Genomic DNA, 21,080 nt, shown 5'->3' on the forward strand with positions numbered 1-21,080 from the left:
GTTTTATATTTTGTTCGTCTGTTAAACCCCTTATGCTGTTGCCACTTTCACATTCAGTGTGTGTAGGCGGTGAGGATGAGATAACAGCCTCACAAATGAAAGTGAGTGGAAAAGGGCCACTTTCCCTTTAAGGCAGTTTCATTCCCCAGCTCCCTCCCCTTTCCTGATTGACAAACCTCCCCAAAGTCACATGATCTGCCTCTATTTGAAGGTCACAAAAAGCTGCTTCCTTTAGAGATAGAGGGGGGGAGAGAGAGAGAGAGAGAGTGAACGAGCGCGAGCAAGCGGGAGCGAGAGCGAGAGCGAGAGAGAGAGAGAGAGGGCGAGAGAGCGTGAGCAAGAGAGAGCAAGAGAGAACCAGGCAGAGGGAGAGTGAGAGCGAGTTAGTTCAAGCCAAAATGGCCGACAGAGTCTCTGCTGGTTTCTGAATATTTAAAATACAAATACAGCTAGACAAAAAGAAATCATTTTTTGGACCTTTTTTCATTTCCATTTCTACCTTGTATGCCTCAATTTGCTGGATTTAAGCACTGCTGCACTTTATGAGGTTGGTAAATATTTTCAATTTTTTAAAACCAATTGATTTATATCGATCTTGTCTAACCGTTTTCACTAGTGGTGTTGCAAATCGACATTTGTCTAGCATGGAGACTGGCTTCAGACATTTCGTGAATCTGTGTAAATCAGACCCGTGATGTACTTTTGGTTTGGCATTTTAGAAATGGAAAAGCCTTGGTAAAATATTTATATTTTAAGTGATTTAATTGCACTTTTAATGTCTGGACTTTCATCATTGTTTCTGTCTTGCCAATAAAACTGTAATTGGAAATTTGATATTTAGAAAGAGGCTTTTAAAAAACACAGACCTCTCCCTGCTCCCTTAAATCTGCTGCAAAAATTTGCATAAATATAAATGGGTTTACATTCTTTCAGCTGCTAAGGCCCACAAAGGATCTGGGAGGGCAAGGAACTACCACAGGAAAGCCTCTTTTTTTTTCTTTTTAAAGCTAAGCTATTCTTCCTAGAGAGATGTAAAGCCTAAAATAAGACCTGATACATTTTAAACTTCAGGCTGGGGGTGAGTGAACCACCAGGAGGTTTGGGATTTATGGATTTCCCCTGCTTGAAAACCTCCAGAGCTATGTATGGATCACCCCTCTCCTCTGCGCGCGCTCATTTGCACTGGGTCTCTCTCTGTGTTCTCAAATGTGCAACCAGATGCGCTGTTATTTTGATCATAGTTTGAACCAAATAGTAGGACTATCTTGTAAACATGGTGTTTTAAAGATATAAACAGCTATCACCCCGATAGGAATTATTTCTTTATGAGTTTCTCCCTGGAGATTGGCCTTCTCCATTTCTCGAGGATTACATTTTTTGTTTAATTTTATGCAGATGAACTGGGCTTTTCAGCACAAATTCAGCATATGTGTGTGCTTGGCCTGTTTTGGCCGTGTTTCTATTGTGAATTGGTCATCGAGGGTCCCAGTAAATAAGTAGCTCTCTGTGTGTGCACATATGTTAGTTACCATGAAACTGTGCAGTGCCCTAAGTTAAATTCCATTACTCCCCAAATGCAGGATTCTAGAAAGCCTGGGAGCTGGAAGGAAAGAAAGCTGAAAACTTGCTTTCTCAGAGCCACCTCCCCCAGTCATTGTGAGAGTGTGATGTAATGCTTCTTGGTCTGGTGGGCTGAAAGGATTGTAGTTTGTGATGTGGCGAGTAAATGGCCCCCACCTCTGGGTCAGTTACCCCACCCCCCTTAGCACATCCCTGGCTCTGAGAGGCCTTGTTTTGTTTTCTTTTTTTCTCTAATTTGTATCCTCCTGATTTATGCCTGGGAATATTGGCATGAGAAAGAGACTGTTATTCTAAATCTGTTACAAAGTATAGTTTAGAAAGGCATTTAAAATATGCAAATGGTTGAATTGTCATCCCCATCATTAAATATGTAGAATTGGATTAAAGCTAATTAGGCATAAATGGACTAATTTTGATCGGAAGGGAGCATTGGTTATGGGTATTTTGGGGGGAGGTTTCTTTTAAATTAATTACAAGATTCTTGCTGGGCCTGAAAGTGTTAAAAAATGGAATAAAGTGCTGGACCATTTTGAAAATTTGACAGTCTAGAAGAGTGTGTGTAGTGCTTTCAAAAGCTTTATTCACTGTTAAAATGGATTGGCCTCTTGTGCTGAAAATGGCCTGTTTCTTTGGGCCAATTGTGTGTAGATGAAGGGACTTTCATGCTAATTTAACGAAAAGACTTTCCATTTGAATACATAAAGATAATTAAAGTGCTCTGTCTCTAAAGAGCAAGTATTTTATTATCTTTCCAAAATTAATGTTATTATACTAGTAATGAAAATAAGAGAAGTGATGGTTTTAAATTCAGTGTAAATTTTTTGATGATACAAGTTCAGGTTTTGTGTAAGGATTAGAAACATTACATTAGAGAGGTCGTCTGGAACAAATTTGTCTCTTTAAACATTTTTCTTACAGCTTCAATTTAAAGGAAAAGACATAGAAACTGCCCTAGTGATAGGGAATGTTGCTTTGTGGTGGACCTAAGGAAAATTAGAGCTTTGATTTTGGTGGTGTTTTTCTGAAAATGAAAGTGCTTATTTGGGGCTTTACTTGTTAGATGATTCATTTTACATCCATTTCCTAAGTTGATCTTACAGAAGAGTGAGAAAAACCTAGGCTTTCCATGTTTTGCCATTACTTTGTTTTTTTGTGGACTGTGTCAGCATGTGAATAGCAGGTTAACTCACTTTGCAGAACGAGGAAACCAGAGACAGGATGCCTGCTCTCTTAGGCAAGAAAGAGAATGATATAATAATGAACATTAACAAATACCATCTAGTTCTTTGAAAAGTGATATAAATATGACATGGTTTCACGTATGTTAAGCGTTATGGTTCTGGTGAGTTTCAAAAGCTCAGCTGCCATTTTGAATCTAAGTTCCTGCAGAGCCAATCCTTATGGCACACCAAAAATATGGCAATTCAAAAGCAAATAAAAATGAGTAATAAATCAGGTGTGCAGATGTATAGTATCGAACTTGTGCCTTTTGTTGAACTTGCCTTTCTGTCAGTAGTGTAAAAGAAAGCATTAAAAACTTCATAGATGTCACCGATGTTACGAAGAGCAAAACCTACGGATATTAGAACTGGCATGTTGTGGTTTTTAAAAATGAGACGGCATATGCAGAGGAAGTTTGTTACTGGAGAAGATGAACATGGTTTTTAGTGAAGTTCTCTCCCTCACCCATCCGCATTTCCTTATGCCGGGTCTACTCGTGATGTTAATAGTAATGTTATTATTCACAACACTCCTCTGTCTCAGAAAAAATGTGTCACATTATTCCTTATTAAGATTTTACTGAAACATCACATAAATTGGTAGCACTTATTCTATCAGAAGTGGTATCTTATTTTTAACCTGTTTTTTAGTCCTTCCGTCTGGGTGCCAGCGAGGAAGCATTGCAACTTTGGTATATGGTGCAAACTCAACTCTGTTCAGCTTTGAATGGCCATTTGTTATTCTCTATCACCACTACAACAGTGCTTTAAAAATAAACAACTTAAAACTGAAGCAGAGACTTCTAAGGTATTTCAGGTCTTCATCTCTACAAGAGACACCAAAAAAGCGACCTGGGATGGTGAGACCTTCAGGTTCTGCAGAGCAGGCCGGCAGATAACAGGGGCAGGGTGGGTCTCACCCTGTCCAGCTGCCCCATGACTTCATCATTTGGATATTAGATTTTCTTTGAGTGAAACTTGTGACTTAAAGATGGGGTTTCTGCCCACTGGGGAGAGGGGCAGCATATGCTAATTGTTTCCTAGTACAGTCTTATTCCTGGATTCACACTAATCTGACTTCCCTCACCTGCTTCTTATGATGGAGACTGGTGGTAGAGAGGCAGGGTGAATCGAAGCCACTTGGCCTGAAAAAGGATTTAACCTATCCATGGTGGTGACATTTTAACATGTTGTCCTCTCTTTCTCTTTTCATATGTTCATTCAGCAATCATTTATTATGCCCTGGTGTGTGTCAGGTGCTGTTGTGGGTGCTGGGGAATCCAAAAATTAATTTGGTTGGCCCATGGCCCTAAACAGCCGTTTGGTTCATGTGGAAGTGTTTGCCACTTGGTGACTCTCTAACCTACTGCTTTGGGTTATGACTAGCATAAGTCTATAATCCCTTTCACTTGGCGGTCACTTTGTTAATAATGGTGGAATGAATAGTAATTTTTGCTTATAGTAGTTCTAGAGACTTCCATTTAATCTTTGACCAGATAGTCACTTTACCCATTTTTAACCCTACTTAAGTAGCTCAGAATTATCTCTTGAGTTATCTCTGAGAACCTCGAAACCTAATTTGCCTCCCTAGTTACTCTATAACATTTCTCAGTTCTACTTTGTACTACCCCTTAATTGTATCATCATCTGATTTACATTATTTATCTAAGGTACATCACTCCCTACTAAATTGTGAGCTTTCATGAGAGCAGACTTTGTTTTTTCATTGCTCAATCCCCAGCATATAGAAGAGGGCTTAGCAGGAGTAAATGCTCAATAAAAATGTAAGAGTTAGACCTGAGTTACAAGGTCACCAGGACCAGATACATGACCATAAGCCCCTGTTTCTTCATCAGTAAAATGGGGATAATACATTGTGAAGCATAAAGGAAATGCTGTATGGAAGGGCCAGCACTTAGTTTTGTTGCTTAGTAAGTGTTTCCTTCCCTTTTGTTAAATAAACCAGAAAGGCTTTTATGGCCCCACTGATATCTCCATTCTTTTCCACAGCTCCCAGGATCATGAGGTGTGTGCTGCACTGATTGCACTGAGCTTTAGCCTGGACAAGTGCTGAGCCTTTTCTTTTTATTAAAGTCCCTGCATTCCTATGGCCTAGTGTGTTCTCTTCAGGCTCTGCCTCTGTGATGTATCCACATTTGGCTGCTTTTCATACATTCTGTGTTTGCATCAAAAGATTCTCAACAGTTTCAAATGAATCGGTCTTAAGAGTTTACAAGGCAAAGGAAAACATAAAATAGTGTTTTCTCCTTCATTTTGATTATTCTAAGCCTACTCACTTAAATTCTGTGTATTTAACCAAAGTACAAATAGTTTTGACTCAAAAGACATAAAATAAAAATTTAGGCCAGTTACCCACTTTATTCAATGCTGTTGAATTATAGATGATACAGAAATGACTTTCATTCATTGGCCTTGGAATTTGTTATTTAAAAACCCAGAAAATTATTTTATATTTACTCATTCATTCAGGAAGTAATTATTGAGAACCTATTACATGCCATACTTGAGATAGGTGCTAGCAGAGGAGTAGCGTGAAGCTTTCCTCCAGTCACCATTGCTGAAGTTAGAAAGAATATGAACTGGAGCTAGCCAGTGCTCAGGACACTGGGTGATCATAAAGGAGGGTTACCTAACCAGCTTGTGCAAGGCCCCTGAGGCAAGAAAGGACATTGGAGTATTTGGAGAACTACATATGGAATACTTGGACATGGTTGAATTGAAGTGAGATGTGTATAAGGGAAGGATGATCTGGTGAAACTGAAAAGGTAAACACTGGCAGATGCAGAGGTGTCTATAAGCCATATTTGAAAGCTTTGGAAGCCTTTATCTTGAGAATAATTGAAGGCTTTTCAGCATGACTTTACCTGTTGAAAATAGATTTTTAAAAGATGACTCTAAGTTAAGTTGCACTACAGAAAATAGATGGAGGGTTGAGTATAAGACCAGATAGTGTTATAGTAATCCCAGTTAATAGTGGCCTGGACTGACAGCAAAGTTGGGAAGAAGTGGATAAATTGAGAGACATTTAGGTAGAAGGGTTCACATGACCTGATTATTGAGAAGGTGGAGGCTGGGGAAACTAAATATAATAATTCTGATACCTCTCTCTCTGGCCTGGGGTAGAGATGGTGGTACCATTCACTGAGTTAGGGTCCATTTAGAGAAGAAACAGATGTGGGGTTGAGATAATGAGTTTAATTTTGAAGTTATTGAATATTGGGACATCTACTTGAAGGTCTGGAGTAATTAGATACCTGGCTGGAGATGAAGACTTGAAAATCATCAATTTTACCAAGATTTCCCTTTTTAAGTTGATGGCGTTGATAAAAGGTCCGAAGATGGCAATGTGCAATGCGAGCGAGGTGCTATTGAATGTTGTTAAGGGGACACAACTTTATAGAGAAGATAAGGCACGTACTCCTATTATTACAGTGGTTCTCATGAGAAGTACCAAAGGAGTTTGAGGGTAGAGAAAGACTGATGTTAGCTGAGTTGGTCAGAGAAGGCTTTATGAGACCCTTGTATTGGAGCTGAGTCTTAAAGTTTGGACAGAATTGTGAAGAGTGGACCTGGAGGGCAGGACATTCTAGCTAGAGGATTAGTTGTGTTCAGGGAAGATTGATGGGAAATCAGATGTGTACCAAAGTGCTAGGGTGTCTGCTGAGTAGTTTGGATTGCCATGGCAGACAGTGAGGACCTGTTAAAAGTTTAACAGCAACATGATCAAAGTAGTATTTTGAGAATACTATTAGTATTTAATACTAATGGCAGTGGGCAAGAGGAGGACTGAGGTGAGGGTCAGGACAGCAGGGAGAATTTAAAGTTAGGCTACTTAGGGGGCCCTGGCAAAAAGGACAGTTATGAAAGGGCCTGCTACTATAAGATTGGGGCAGTAGGCTAGAAAAGAGACCAGAGACTCCAGGTTTTGAAGGCGAATGACGGGAATCTTCAGTAGAAATTAAGATGAGGAATTCCAGGTCAGACATACTGAGTTCAAGAAGTTGGTAGGACTTCTAGATGGATCTGTTTAGTAAGTAGCTGGTGATGTGGAGCTGAAGCTTGAGAAAGAGGTCAGAAGTGGAGATAAGGGATTGGAAGTCATCCACATAGAAGTGAGAGTTAAAGCTGAGAGAGTGGATGAGGTCACCATGGAAGTGTAAAGAATGACAACGAGAACCGAGAACTGGGCCATGGGAACAAGAAGAGAAAGAGGACCTGGAAAAGGATTAAAAGAAAGGTGGTTGTGTAGGGCAGTCAGTAATAGTTACTGAAAATGAGGGAAGGACTTCTCAATCTCAGATGTGGTCAGCAGGTTTTGATTCTGCCTAGGAAGAACAATATTTGGTTATGGCAGTGTTCCTGAACCTGGTGCTGGGACATGTTTCAGTGGGAAAGGTTTGGGAACCATTAGGTTATGCCAACACCATCCAGTAGAAATAGGATGCAAGCCACATGTGTTATTTTACTTTTACCAGGAGTCATGTTAAAAAGGTAAAAAAAAAGTTGAATTTAATTTTAATATCTATTTTAATCTAGTATGTACAGTATTGTCATTTCAGTATGGTTGATTTAAAAATATTAATGAGGTATTTGGCATTATTTTCATACTAAGTCTTTGAAATCTGGTGTGTATTTTATTATTCTGAATTTTTATTATTTTTTAAAGAGACATCAATTTGTTGTTCCACTTATTTATGCATTCATTGGTTGATTCTTGTATAGCCCCCACCAGGGATCAAACCCATAACCTTGGCATATCAGGATGGTGCTCTAACCAGTTGAGCTACCCACCTAGGGCTCTGGTGTGTATTTTAAACTTATAGCACATTTCAGTTTGAACATGAAATTTTTATTGGAAATGCTGTGTATATAGAGCTCGTAAAATTTATTGTTGAAAAAAGTACATTAACGTATCAAATTTTTCCAGTACTGGAAGTAGGTATCAATTTTAAAATTTAAGTCAATTAAACTAAAATAAAATAGAAAATTCAGTTTCTTGGTCATTCTAGCCTCATTACAAGTGCACACTAGCCATGTGTGGCCACCATATTAGACAACCCAGGATTATACAAATTAAAGTAAATTACCTTACAGCTGATACACACTTTGAAAATGGTCAAGGGATCACAAAGTATTCTTACCATCATAAAGCATTTCAAGGATTGGTATTTCTTGGAATACCTGTTGGCTTATACTAATGGTATTGTTAGAATTGCAAGGGTCAAATCCTAATTTTGCATATGAGGATATGAACTTTTTTTTAAAAAGATTTTATTTATTTTTAGAGGGGAAGGGAGGGAGAGAGGGAGAGAAATATCAATGTGTGGTTGCCTCTTGTGTGTCCCCTGCCGGTAACAGGCCTGCAACCCAGGTATGTGCCCTGACTGGGAATTGAGCCGCGGTTGTTTGGTCCTCAGGCCCATGCTCAATCCACTGAGCTACACCAGCCAGGGCAGGATATGAACTTTTTTATGAAAGTGCACAGATTCTAAAATTTAAAACAGGAATTAAAAATTTTTTTCGCTAAGGTCAGTGGGATGGTACATTGGTACAAGTTCTTAAAACATACTGGTTTGTGTCATAGTTAAGAAATATGCTAGATGCAGAGGCTTGCATTTTAATACAGATTTGGTTAGAGAGGTGGGAACATTCCCCACCCCTTTTTGAACTCATGGAGTCAGTGAGATGGTGCTCGGGGTGAGGAAATAGGAAATTAGGGTTCAGAGGTTCTCAGAAGTTGTCAGTCAGTGGTCCTAGCCTTCCTCCTCATACATCCCCACCCACTGTACAAGGCCAATGGGCTAGTTATTTTGTGCTTGTGTCTCACTTCTTTTTGGTGATATGCAGGCTGCTTGGCCTTAGACTATTGTACTCATTCTGTATTTCTTGCCATTCTGGGCCAGTATAATATTCACTAAATATGGGTGGTTTATAAAAAGCAGGTTCAGAAATTTTTATTTAATCATCTTGTTAGTTTAGACTGCTTTGTAGTTAGTTACTAGATCTTCCAAATACAGGTATATTTTCTTTTATTGTGCTTAACTTTATTGTGCTTCACAGACATTGCATTTTTTACATATTGAAGACAAGACCATCCACAAGCAAAAAGATGACAACTTGCTTGATTGTGATACTCACTTTATTATAATGGTCTGGAATTGATCCTGCAGTATCTCCAACGGATGCCTGTAATAACCAATAAAGCAAGAAATGATCTTGACTTATGCTTGGAACTAAACTTTGTCCACACTGGAGAATAAGTGTTGGTTTTGGTTGCTGCAGAATTTCATTTTAGCTGGCAAAGGAGCTTATTTTTCTATGAATTGCCCTCTTAAGAGTTTGGGGTGTAAGCTATTCTGTGAAGTTCTGGTTGGTTTGTGTAGGGTTTTTTTTAATCAGCATGGAAATTTCTTACTATTTTGTTTTCTTTTAGAAGTACATTTTGGTTACCTATTTATGCCTTTGTGAAAACCAGACCGTATAATGGTAGGCTTAATTAACTTTTAATGCCTTCATAAAGAGACCTAGCAGAAAATTCCCTACTGCCTCTCCCAGGAGCCCAGAGTGGCCATGGCCAGTTTTTTACCTCTCAGTGCCATTGTTTTTTTTTACCCCTTTGCTTATAGAAAATAACCACTTTGCTTTTTATGCCATGATGTTCCTGTCTATATGCTGAAGTTAGACAGACAATTGGGTGGTACAGGGCTTTTAAACTTTTTGATTGGATCTACAATAAGATATAATTTGCATTGAGACCTTCTACATACATGAATGTATACACTGACACAAAAGTGTTTACTTTTTGGTACTATGTGTAATATATTTTGTTATATTCTATTCAACTCCATTTTGTAAAACGAATAAAAACCAAAAGAGCTGATTTTCCCAACCCACTAAATTGATCTAAGGATTCACTAAGGCTTGTCTCACTGAGATTTGTATGGTTGCCTCTCGTGAGTCCCCTGCTGGGAACTGGCCTGCAACCCAGGCATGTGCCCTGACTGGGAATCAACCCGCAATACTCTGGTTTGCAGGCCCGCGCTCAATCCACTGAGCTACACCAGCCAGGGCTTCTCCTCTCATATTTTAAGTGACAAAGTTCTTAAATTGGGCCACTCCACATCAAATGTGCCCTATCTTTTTTCAAGAGAAAGTGCTTCTTAGATACACTTGATTCTTTAATTAAGGGGAGCACTGGCCTGCCCCCAGCTGTGATGATGCCATCAGCTGGTTGTGGCTGTGGCAGCTAGGGCTTTGACTCTGTCCTCAAGGGCCCTGGGGCAGAGAGGAAGAGGTGAGAGTTTGAGGTTAGCAGTGTAAAGGGTTTGGAGGTAGTCAACATGCCAGGTAGACTTGAGTTTGAGTAGGATGTACTCTAGGTCCTACATAGGAAGAATTTGTGTATTAATAAGTGTTTTTATATATTCTCAACACTACACTGTGTAGTGCTGAGGATACAAAAATTAAGAAAGGCCCGACTTTTATCTTTAAACTAATGTAAACACCCAGTGAGGCTGTTTGTAATAAAGATGGAAGTGTGTTGCCAAGGGATCTGAAAGGATGGAGAGAGAGGTCTAGTGCACTGGGAAAACTCTACCAAAGAAGAAGCGTTTGAACTGGGTCTTAACGGATAATTAGGAGTTGCTTGAAGGGGATGGTGAGTAAATCAGGAGGAGTGTAGTACAGTGGTCAAGAACCAAAGTTCTGAACCCAAAGCAGCTGTGTGGTTAGCTCAGCCCAGTGTTGGGCAAATAATATCTGTGCACCGGAGCTTCCTCACTGTGAAACTGGGGAGTAACAACAATAGTGCCAACCTCAAAGACTAGTTATGACGATTAGGTGAGAATTTATTTAAAGTAGCATATTGTTGGGAATCCGTGTAAGCTACTGTTCCCATTATTTTTATTGTTGGCATTTCACAAAGAGGAAATAACAAAAACAGAGTTAGGGAGTATGAGAGTCTGGGAAATGGTGTGCTATTAGTGGGACACAAGTGTAGGCTGTCCAGAGGAGAGTGGATAGGTTCCTTGAGTTTCATATTTTAAGAAATTTGGAATTTATCTTGTAGAAAGCAGCTTTTAAAAAATCAACCTGCTTCAGTTGATCTCCACATTGAGGGCCTGACGGAGGGGAAGATACGAGAGGCAGACAGTCAAAGCAGGAAAATGTAAATTAAGTCAATGACAGTAAAGATGGAAAAACCATATTTAGAGACTTCTGATGTGAAATCTATTGGATATGATGAGAAAGAGGGAGGAGTTGTGGATAAGCCCCAGGCTGGGTGAATGAGTAGTGCTATGAGTTAGGATAGGTATTCAGTGGGTTTGAACTATGTAGTAGGATTAGGATGGGGGCTGAGAGGCTGTGGTTTTGCTTGAGATATGTCTTAGATGTTTGGTGGACATGTACTACAATTTGGCAGGTGGAAATACAGGTCTGGAGCTCAAGAGAGAAGTAAGTTTTGGAGACATTGATTTTTACATGTAGAGATGGTTTTCTAGGCCAGGGAGTTGACAGTGCATCCTCAGGGGATGCGCTGAAACAGGAAGAGGGGTGGTGCAAGAGAAACCCAGACAGGAAGGAGTTTGGGGAAGTGTGAAGAATAGTTATTGGGGCCCTTGCCCCGGGGGGGTTGGCTGAGATAAGCCACAAAAGTGGGCGTTGGGTTTGGCCTTGAAGAGCTCATTGCACCCTCTGTCCATGGGTCTCCATTGGGGCCCAGCAGCCCGATCACATTGTTTACATGCTTGTCAGTGGTCTGCCACATTGAGAAGTCTCCCTGTGGGCTCTTGGGTCTCTTTTTGTCACTACAGTGAGTAGCTCTAAGACAGAAACTAGCCATGTTCACCTCTGTAACCCCCAGTACCTGCCACACACAGTGAGTGCTCTGAGCATTTGTTGAATTAATAAATGAATCAAGGGTGGCTTGAATTAAATCAACAAAAAAATTTGAGTGCCTTATGTGTTCCAGGAGCTGTGGTAGTCGCTAGGAATAAAGCAGTGGACATAACAGATAAAAATCCCTCCCCTTGTGGGATTCCCATTCTAACGCATGAATCAGGAGGCTAGGAGGAAGAGCAAGTAGAGAGGTAACCATTGGAAGTACAAGAATAAGCTCTGTATTCCCAACATCCATGAGGTGAGCCTGGTTCCCTGAGTAGGCATTTGATTGAACTTGAACATGGGAGAGTGTGTCCGGAAGGGAATTTGGGTGTGGGGAGAGATTTGCTGCATGGATGACAGGTTAGCCTTGGAGAGGAGAGAGTAAGTTTGGAAATGGAGAGAAGGATATTTGAGGGAGTTTCCCCAGGGAGACATTCACCTCTAAGAAGAAGGCATTCCTCTCTGTAAAATAGGAGATGAAGTCTGAGTGACAAGAAAGAGAAAACTTTTAGAAAATTAAGACCTCCATCTCTCACCTTCAAAGGAAAACAACAACAACAACATAAAGAATCATCTACCAGTGCTAAGGGCTTAGCTGAGAGGAGAGATCCTTTATTTGTAATTTCAGCAATTTGTGGCTGTGCAGCCTTTCCCAGCAAGTCAAGGTGAAGAATGCAGTTACTTGGGGTTCATCTAAGGCTGAATGAGGATTGGCCTAAATAGATAGTGTGGGATAACCAGGGGGCGAAGCCTTTGGGGAATGCTGGTGAGTGTTCAGAAAAGTCCAGGCTGGGTTGGGAATAAGATAAAACCAGGGTCAGGCAAATAATAACCTGAAAGAATAGGGAAAGAAAGAGTGTGGGTTGGAGGAGGTGAGAACTTACACGTGTATATGAGAAGGGGAAGGTAATTTTAGTTCCTTTGTGCTTCCTGTAATGAACACCAGGCACTCTGCATAAGTGCCTGACGTATGATATCTCAGTCTTCATAATGAAGACTGTAAGCTAACTTCAGAGAGGTTAAGTATCTGGTCACACAGGTAGAAAGTAACCGGACAGACGTAGCTGCTGAGTCTGTGTGCCTGATCACTGTACTCCGCTGCCTTAGGAAGAAGCTAGACACAAAAGTCTCCCAGGCCAACTAGGTTTGCAATAGCTTCCTGAAGTTGCTGGGCCTCCCTTCCTTCTAGGAGAAATAGTTGGTGTGGCATGGAAGGGAGCTGTGGACTGTCTGGTTTTCCCCCACTTAAAATAAGTATATTTTAGGAAACAGTGTACTTTATGTAAACTCTCAGTTTTCCCCACCTCCCATGCTCATACCTGAATGTCCTTTAATAGGAAACAAAGAGTATTGCACAATTAGAGACAACTTTAAATGCAAATCATTCTGAATTCTCTGAGTGTAGTACCTTCTTCCTTCACCTGTCTTCCTTCCCCCTTTAAACAGAGAAGAGCCAGAGCAGCTGCCTGATCCACCAGTTTGAGGGTGGAGGGACTGAAGAAAAAGCATGGCTGATGTGTGGTGCCTAAAAGCAGGGAATCTTTTTGCTTTGCCTGTTGCAGAAATCCTGGTGATACCTGCAGTGGTGGTGGTAGTGGTGGTGGTTACAGTTCCTAGTTTGACAAACAGGAATGTGTTCTCTTCCTGGGGAGAGTCCCCTTCTGTCTTAGGTTACACAGGCTCTTCTGGATAACTGGTTGGACTTCTGTTGGGTGAGGAATTTAGTCCCTGGCTCTGTGCCCTCCACCTGTGTCTGAGGCTTATGACATATCATCACTCAGGGTCTAGCCCTTTGCAAACCCATGGGAGACACTTTGACCTTTGCTTGTAGGCCATTTGGAAGCACAGAGGCTTTGCAAATGAAACAGGTTGGCAACTTTATCCTCTATAGAGAAAGGATTATTTGCAGAGACAGCATGTATATTCATGGTACATCAGCATTGTGTTTGCAGTCTTTTAATATCTGGCTTTGCTTTTGAGGCAGTTTGGAAGGAATGCCACTATACCTTCCATCTCTTTGATGTAAATAAATTCTCATGATATTAAAAGAAACAACACACTAAAACCACCTAATTTTACATGCCAAAGAAGTTTAGCTATTTCATGTATTGAAAATACAGAGCAAGTAGTTCATCTGGCATTATTTGCTGATAATTTTTAGATTCACTTCTGTGTTACTTGTTAAGGCCACGCCTTTGAAATGTCTTAACCTGCTGGAGCTTTTGCAGTTCTGCTGGGTTCTCTGTTAGGGGTTGGCGTTTTTAAAACACTGCTAGGATGGCCCATGGTGCATTGCATTATTAACAACTTTGGTTTTTAAAATTGCTTACCTCTAATGGATTTTTAATAACATGATCTTTTGTCAGATATGAAATGCCAATATTTAATCACTGGTACTTGACAGCGGTTGGTAGGCCAAAAAACCCCACAAATAACCCACCACTGAGATAATGCCTTCAGTAGTCCCATTGCTCCCAGGCCAGGATTAATTGGGGTCTCTACTACTAGTTGGCACCTTTATTTGGAAGTCAAAGTAAATATTACAGTCTGCTTATTCCTCATTCGCACATACCCTCCACAGTCCCCCAAATACTGATACTATTCTCCTGGGTGAGGGTGAAGTTGGTTGCTCAGTTTTAGGTTATGGAACTCTTGCTGGTGGTTTTTTATGTTTGTTTTGTTTTGTTTTGTTTAATATTCTCCTTGTTTTGGTTAAGGGCAATGATAGGGCAGACACAGTTTAAGCTGGCATATTCTTCCAAGGGTTCCCTCTGAGGCTCTCTGTGACCAAATTTTAAAATACTGCTCTGAATCATTTGAGTTTTCCCATGAGGCAGGGAGTAGAGGAGTTTAGACATGAACTTGTATTCATTAAATGCTTGTTATATAGCAGGTACTTCCCACTACTTCATTTAGTCCTCACACAACCCAAGGTGAAGAATGGTTTGATCTTTAAAAGATGGAGTTTCCAAAGCTTAGTAACTGATCTGAGGCGACACAAACAAGGAAGTGGAGGAACTAGGGGCTGTGACTCTAGAATGTATTTTCTTCCCAAGCAAACCTTCTTGACTGTGGTGCAGTCTCAACTTGATAATCGATTGGGTGAATTCCTGTTTTGTGAAGTGTAGTGTCTTAAATAAAATACGGGCTGAAGTGATGGGAACTGATGGCTCTATGGGGCTTCTCAGCACTGCATTCATAATAAATAACAAAGAGGACAAAGAGGCAGGAGTACTGGTATGCGGAGCAGGAGGGCTTGCGGGGCATTGCCTGCATGGCTGTGGAAAGGCATTTCCCATTTTGGGTGGCATGATAGATTAACTAAAAAGGAGAAACCACAGAGTGGCTAAGCACTTTATCTCAGATGATTATTTAGAAAGCCAAATTGATTAATAAAGAGACATTTTTATTTATTTTTTAAAAATATTTTATTTATTTTTAGAGAGAGGGGAAGGGAAGGAGAAAGTGGGAGAGAAACATCAGTGTGTGGTTGCCTCTTACGTATCCCCTACTGGGGACTTGGCCTGCAACCCAGGCATGTGCCCTGACTGGGAATCGAACTGGCGACCCTTTGCTTCACAGGCCCGTGCTCAATCCACTGAGCCACACCAGCCAGGGCTAAAGAGACATTTTTAAAAGGATCTAAACTACATTGAGTTTAAGTAGTAATACAGTGTAATCAAGTAGAGGGTTATCAAAGCTATAATGAAGAAAATAGAAATTTTTTGTAATTAGAGAGTAATTAAAGGCAAGTACATGCCCAGTGATTTTTAAAGTGCTTGAAAACAATTAGTTTTCTTAAGTAGGTTAAACAACTGGGTTGCAAGCTTGTATATACAATTAATTTACTTAACAAACCTGTTCTTCATAGATGATACAAAAGTGAACCTTAACTTGGCAGTCTAAATTATTGCCAGTTCTAATTTAATGGATACCCTTTTAAATATATATATATAATTTTACGTTTAATTTTTAAAAGTATTCTTCTCTTCCTTGTCTTCTTTCTGAACAATTTTGTCCTAAAGCCCAGTAGGTAGACAGAGAAGATAGGTGGCTTGTCCAGGGGTGTCAGACTGAGGAGGCCTTCACAGAAAGTGTGGATTTGGTGTGGCTCATCAGAGCTGAAGAGAGGCATGAAGGGCATCCATTTGGGTCTGGGGTGTCAGCAGCGTTGAGAGATTGATTAAATACAGGATTGATCAGATAAATGTGTTAAGGATAATGGGAGCTAGCAGACATCACTGTTGGAGAAGGGAGTTATAAATATTGAAAAAGATAAAACTAGAATGAATCCTATGATGGTAGTTTGGAATCAGAAGTATTGTGTGCCTGACAAATAGAAAACTAATACAGGTGTAAAATGCACACTTGTGTGTTTATATACACACATACATGCATTTCTTAGTGCTGTTCATAAAGAGGGCAAGTGCCCAAGTACCCCAGTTACAGTGAGTACATCCTGAACCTAGATCTTAACTGCAGAATGCAAGTTTTTAACTAAAAGGGAACCCTAGTTTCTTGGAGAAATGGCTGATTACAGGATTAGAGCAGAAAAGTTTAAGATGAACCTGGAATATCGTGTGCTTGAAAGCAAAGAAGTCTTCAAAGAATCATGAATACATGTCAAAAGGACACAGAAACAGTTTGAACGGGCTCCCACTGGCCAAATCTGGGATAATTTTTTTCATCAAAATTTAAGAAATGATAGTCATGGATTAAAGTCTGTTAAGTAAAAGAGAAAACTGAACTCTGGCTAATGTGGCTCAGTGGATTGAGCGCTGGTCTGCAAACAAAAGGATTCCCAGTCCGGGAACTTGCCTGCGTTACTGGCCGGGTCCCTGGCTGGGGGCGTGCAAGAGGCAACCACACATTGATGTTTCTCTCCCTCTCTCTCTCCCTCCCTCCTTTTCTGTAATAAATAAATAAAATCTTTTTAAAAATAAAGAGAAAACTGAGGGACCCCACACAACCTCACCTACTTTGCAATAAAACATGTGTGGACTCATGAATAAATTCAGAGTTTGAAGAATGGATTGTTTAAATATAGAAGTACCTCCCTGGAAAATACCTATTGAATACAAAGAGAGGAAAAGAGCAGTTTTGCAGTGGGAAAGCTTGGCAAACACCACCTTAACCGAGTGGTCTAAGTGATCACCAGCAGAGGGATAAATTGAAATTATGTCACTTGACAGTATGCAGTGAGAGTACAACATCACTTGGGTGATACTCAGGCCCAGGTGCATAACCTGGATCTAATTGTATGGAAACAACAGACAAGCCCAATTTAAGGGACACTCTACAAATTAAATGGCCTGCAATCAACTTCAGAAGTTTAAAGGTCATGCAAGTCAAAGCAAGACTGTGGAACTTTTTCAAACTGAAGGAGACTGAAGAGGCAGGTCAACTAAATATCACAGGTGATTCTGACCATCCCTGGGACGAGTGGTGAAACTTCAATGGAGCCTGAGGATTAAGTGGTATTGTAATGTATCTGTGTTAATGTTTTGATTTTGGTTGTTGTAGTGTAGTTACATAAGAGATTTTTTTTTAAGGAATATACACATTATATTATTTGCGGTGATGAAGCATTAGGTTGACAACTTACTCTCAATGATTCTGGGAGGAAAAGGTTTTTGTACCATACCTGCAATTTTTCTGTAAGTATGAGATTGTTTCAAAATTTAAAAGGAATTTAAAAAGTAATATTCTTGCCTAACATTTAAATCACGAGAAGTACTTAAAATTTTAGAAGTCCCCCATTTCTCATTTTAACTCACTCACTTCCAGTTCTGCTTCTTGGAGATGTGACTGGTAACAACTAAGACATTCTTTCAGGCATTTTATTTACATATATATGTATACATATAAATATGTATACATATATATAAAAGATTATACTGCGTATTTGTGATGTGCGGAGCAAACTGCATTCCTAGGAATTATAGTGTTCAGCAATCAAAGGCACAGTGCTTGCCTCCCTGTAGTTGCTGAATGGTGTTGAGGTTTTTGGAGGTACCTTTGTTTCTTTAACCCTTGTGTGGTCACACGGGTGACAGTAGTCATCCATATAAAATACTGGTCAGTTTTAGTCTGGAAGTGTGACCACTGCAGGATTAAGCTCCCTCTCAATGAAAGACAGTGGAATGTGGTGGTGGGAGCTTGAGCTGTAAATTCATATTCTGGCTCTACCAGCCATATGAAATTTTATTCACCCTCATTGTGTCTCAGTTTTCTTATCTGTGGATTGGAGATGTTACTAAGCTCTGTCTAATGGAAATGTTTTGAGACTTGTAAAGGGTTTATTACACTTGCATATGACATGTTGCAAGCACTCCGTAAGTATTAGCTTTTGCCAATGGACATTTAAGTTATTGGTTTTTGCTTTTATAAATGTTAAAATTGTCTTGCACACATTTTGCATATTTATGCTTTAGAAACTTTAAGAAAAATTTGATTACCTTACTATCATGAAGTTTTTCTTTTTAGTGGATTTGTCAGCCTGATAGAGTGATGTGGAAAAATAGAGAGAGAATAGGGAATACTTGTCTGAAATTCTTTGATAAATACAGCTGGAACTGGAGCAATATGGAATATTGGACAACTCCACATTGATCTCTACTCAGGTGTTTGTCAGATAACATTGTTTTTCTTTTTATCTGGAAATACGCCCGCGTTCAAATAATACAATTTTAGAATAGTTAGATGAGTTTTGCCCAAGTTTGAAAGGATCATATATGCAATGCTAATCACTAGGAATTGTCAAGTTACTTTATCTCAAGTAGTATAAGCCAAGAAAATATTCTATGCGGAGTTTTGAAAACTTTGCTGTGCGGATTTTGAAAGTCAGAGAATTCCTATTTATTCTATCTTAAAGTCATTTGATTCAATGCATATGTTCTTGTTTTACCCAGCTTTAAATGCTGCTTTAAAAACTATAAAAACTGGACTTCTGGCCAAGATGGAGGCATAGGTGAAAACACTGTACCTCCTTGCACAACCAAATTTAAGGACAACAGAGATTTTGAAACAAAAACACAATCATAACAGACAGAAAATTGAACTGTACCAAAGTCCAACAACAATGAACCATTCATCCAGACTGGTAAGAGGGGCTGAGTTGGGCCCAAGGTGAGGGGTCGCAGCAGGAAAAGGCAGTGGTTAGCAGACACGGGTGGGGGGAGAATCAAGCAAACCCAGTGAGACACGCAAGGTGGTTGGCTGACCGCTGTACAGACACACATTCACGCCCAGATAAAACAGGCAAAAAACGGGCAGTGAGACAAACTGGCACAACCCAGGCCCCCATCGATAGGAAATAAAGCCTAGAAGCACCAAATGAAAACGTGTAGGGGCTGAGGTGCTGGGAGTGGCTCCCAGCCTCACAGGAGAGTTCACTGAAGAGACCCACAGGGTCCTAGAACGTACACAAGCCCACCCACCCGGGAACCAGGACCAGAAGGACCCAATTTGCTTGTGGGGAGCGGTAGAGGGGACTGAAATTTGAGAGAGAGCAAAGCAAGCATCATTATTCCCTCTCTGGTTCCACCCCCACATACAGTGTCACAACGCAGCAACTGGGTTGCCCACCCTGGTGAACACCTAAGGTTCCGCCCCTCATACATAAACAGGCGTGACGAGACCAAAAATGGCTCAATCAGATGAACTAATCAAAGCCCCAGAGCCAATACTTTTAAGCAACCAAGAGATAACCAACCTATCAGATACATAGTTTAAAATACTGGTGATCAAGATGCTCACAGAACTGGTTGATTTTGGTTGCAAACTAGATGAAAAAATGAAGGCTACACTAAGTGAAATGAAGCAAAATGCACAGGGAACAAATAGTGATGGGAAGAAAACTGGGACTCAAATGAATGGAGTGGACCAGAAGGAAGAAAGAAACAGCCAAACAGAAAAGAATGAAGAGTCTACGGCCATACCACCCTGAACGCGCCCGATCTCGTCAGAAAAGAATGAAGAAACCAGAATTCAAGAAAATGAGGAGAGGCTTAGGAACCTCCAGGACATCTTTAAACGTTCCAATGTTCGAATTATAGGGGTACCAGAAAGAGAAGAGGAAGAGCAACAAGTGGGAAAGTTATTTGAACAAGTAATAAAGGAGACCTTCCCCAGTCTGGCAAAGGAAAGAGACTTCCAGGAAATCCAGGAAGCTCAGAGAGTCCCAAAGAAGTTGGACCCAAGAAGGAACACACCAAGGCACATCATCATTACATTAGCCAAGACTAAAATGAAGGAGAGAATCCTAGAAGCAGCAAGGGATAAGGGGACAGTCACCTACAAAGGAGTGCCCATCAGACAGTCAGCGGATTTCTCAAAAGAGACCTTACAGGCAAGAAGGGGCTGGAAAGAAGTATTCCAAGTCATGAAAGGCAAGGACCTACATCCAAGATTGCTCTATCCAGCAAAGCTTTCATTTAGAATGGAGGGGCAGATAAAGTGCTTCTCAGATAAGATCAAATTCAAGGAGTTCATCATCACCAAACCCTTATTATATGAAATGTTAAAGGGACTTACCCAAGAAAAAGATAAAAAATATGAACAGTGAAAGGACAGCAAACTCAGTTATTAACAACCACACCTAAAACAAAAGCAAACTAAGGACAGCTAGATCAGGAGCGGAGCCACAGAAATGGAGATCACATGGAGAGTTAGCAACAGGGGAGTGGGAGGAGGAGAAGCACGGAGAAGGTATAGAGAATAAGTAGCATAGAAGGTGGGGAGAAAATAGTCAGGGGAAGGGCAAAAGTACTGTGGGAAAGGTAGAAGCTAAAGAACTTAAGACACATGGACATGAACTAAAGGTGGGGAATGTGGGTGGGATGGGGCGTGCAGGGTGGAGGAGAAAGAAGGGAGGAAATGGGACGTAATGGCATAATCAATAAAATATATTTAAAAAACTATAAAAACTAACATAGGCTTTAAACCTCTGAATGGCTTTTTTTTTTTTTTACTTCTGGAATATCTATTTTACAAATGACCACCTTCCTATTACAAGTTTTAACACAAGAATGTTTCCACTTTTTACCTTTCATATCTGAAAGAATCAAATGACTTATTTTTAGAGTATTGTAATTGCAAGTAGATTGTGATTTTCTTCTGCTCTGAAGGAATGTAAATAAACCATTACTAGCTAGCTATGAGTATATGTGTATATATATAAACTCATGTAGGATATGGGGAAATGCTTGAAAATTGGAGCAAAAGGGAGGTTTTTTCAAGAGGAAGATGATCCATTGGTTAACCTGATTTATGTATTGTCTCAAGGTAGTGATTAACTTGTTTCCCACTTTGGAGATACCTAGCCCACAGTTTTAGGTAATCATCCTCATAGATTTCTGAAGACCAAAATGTTTC

The 21,080-nt window shown here is 40.2% G+C and overlaps 1 long non-coding RNA gene across 1 annotated transcript; it reads left to right on the forward strand.

Annotated features, from left to right (window-relative positions):
• The first annotated feature begins 305 nt into the window (after positions 1–305).
• Positions 306–20,066, forward strand: LOC119002501 (uncharacterized). Its single transcript, XR_005069749.1, has 4 exons — positions 306–547; positions 11,271–11,276; positions 11,329–11,331; positions 20,056–20,066. It is a non-coding gene; the product is annotated as an uncharacterized LOC119002501 (long non-coding RNA).
• Positions 20,067–21,080: the final 1,014 nt, after the last annotated feature.

Source organism: Sturnira hondurensis, unplaced genomic scaffold (assembly GCF_014824575.4).
Source record: "Sturnira hondurensis isolate 20B ecotype Veracruz unplaced genomic scaffold, ASM1482457v3 Scaffold0017436, whole genome shotgun sequence".
NCBI lineage: Eukaryota > Metazoa > Chordata > Mammalia > Chiroptera > Phyllostomidae > Sturnira > Sturnira hondurensis.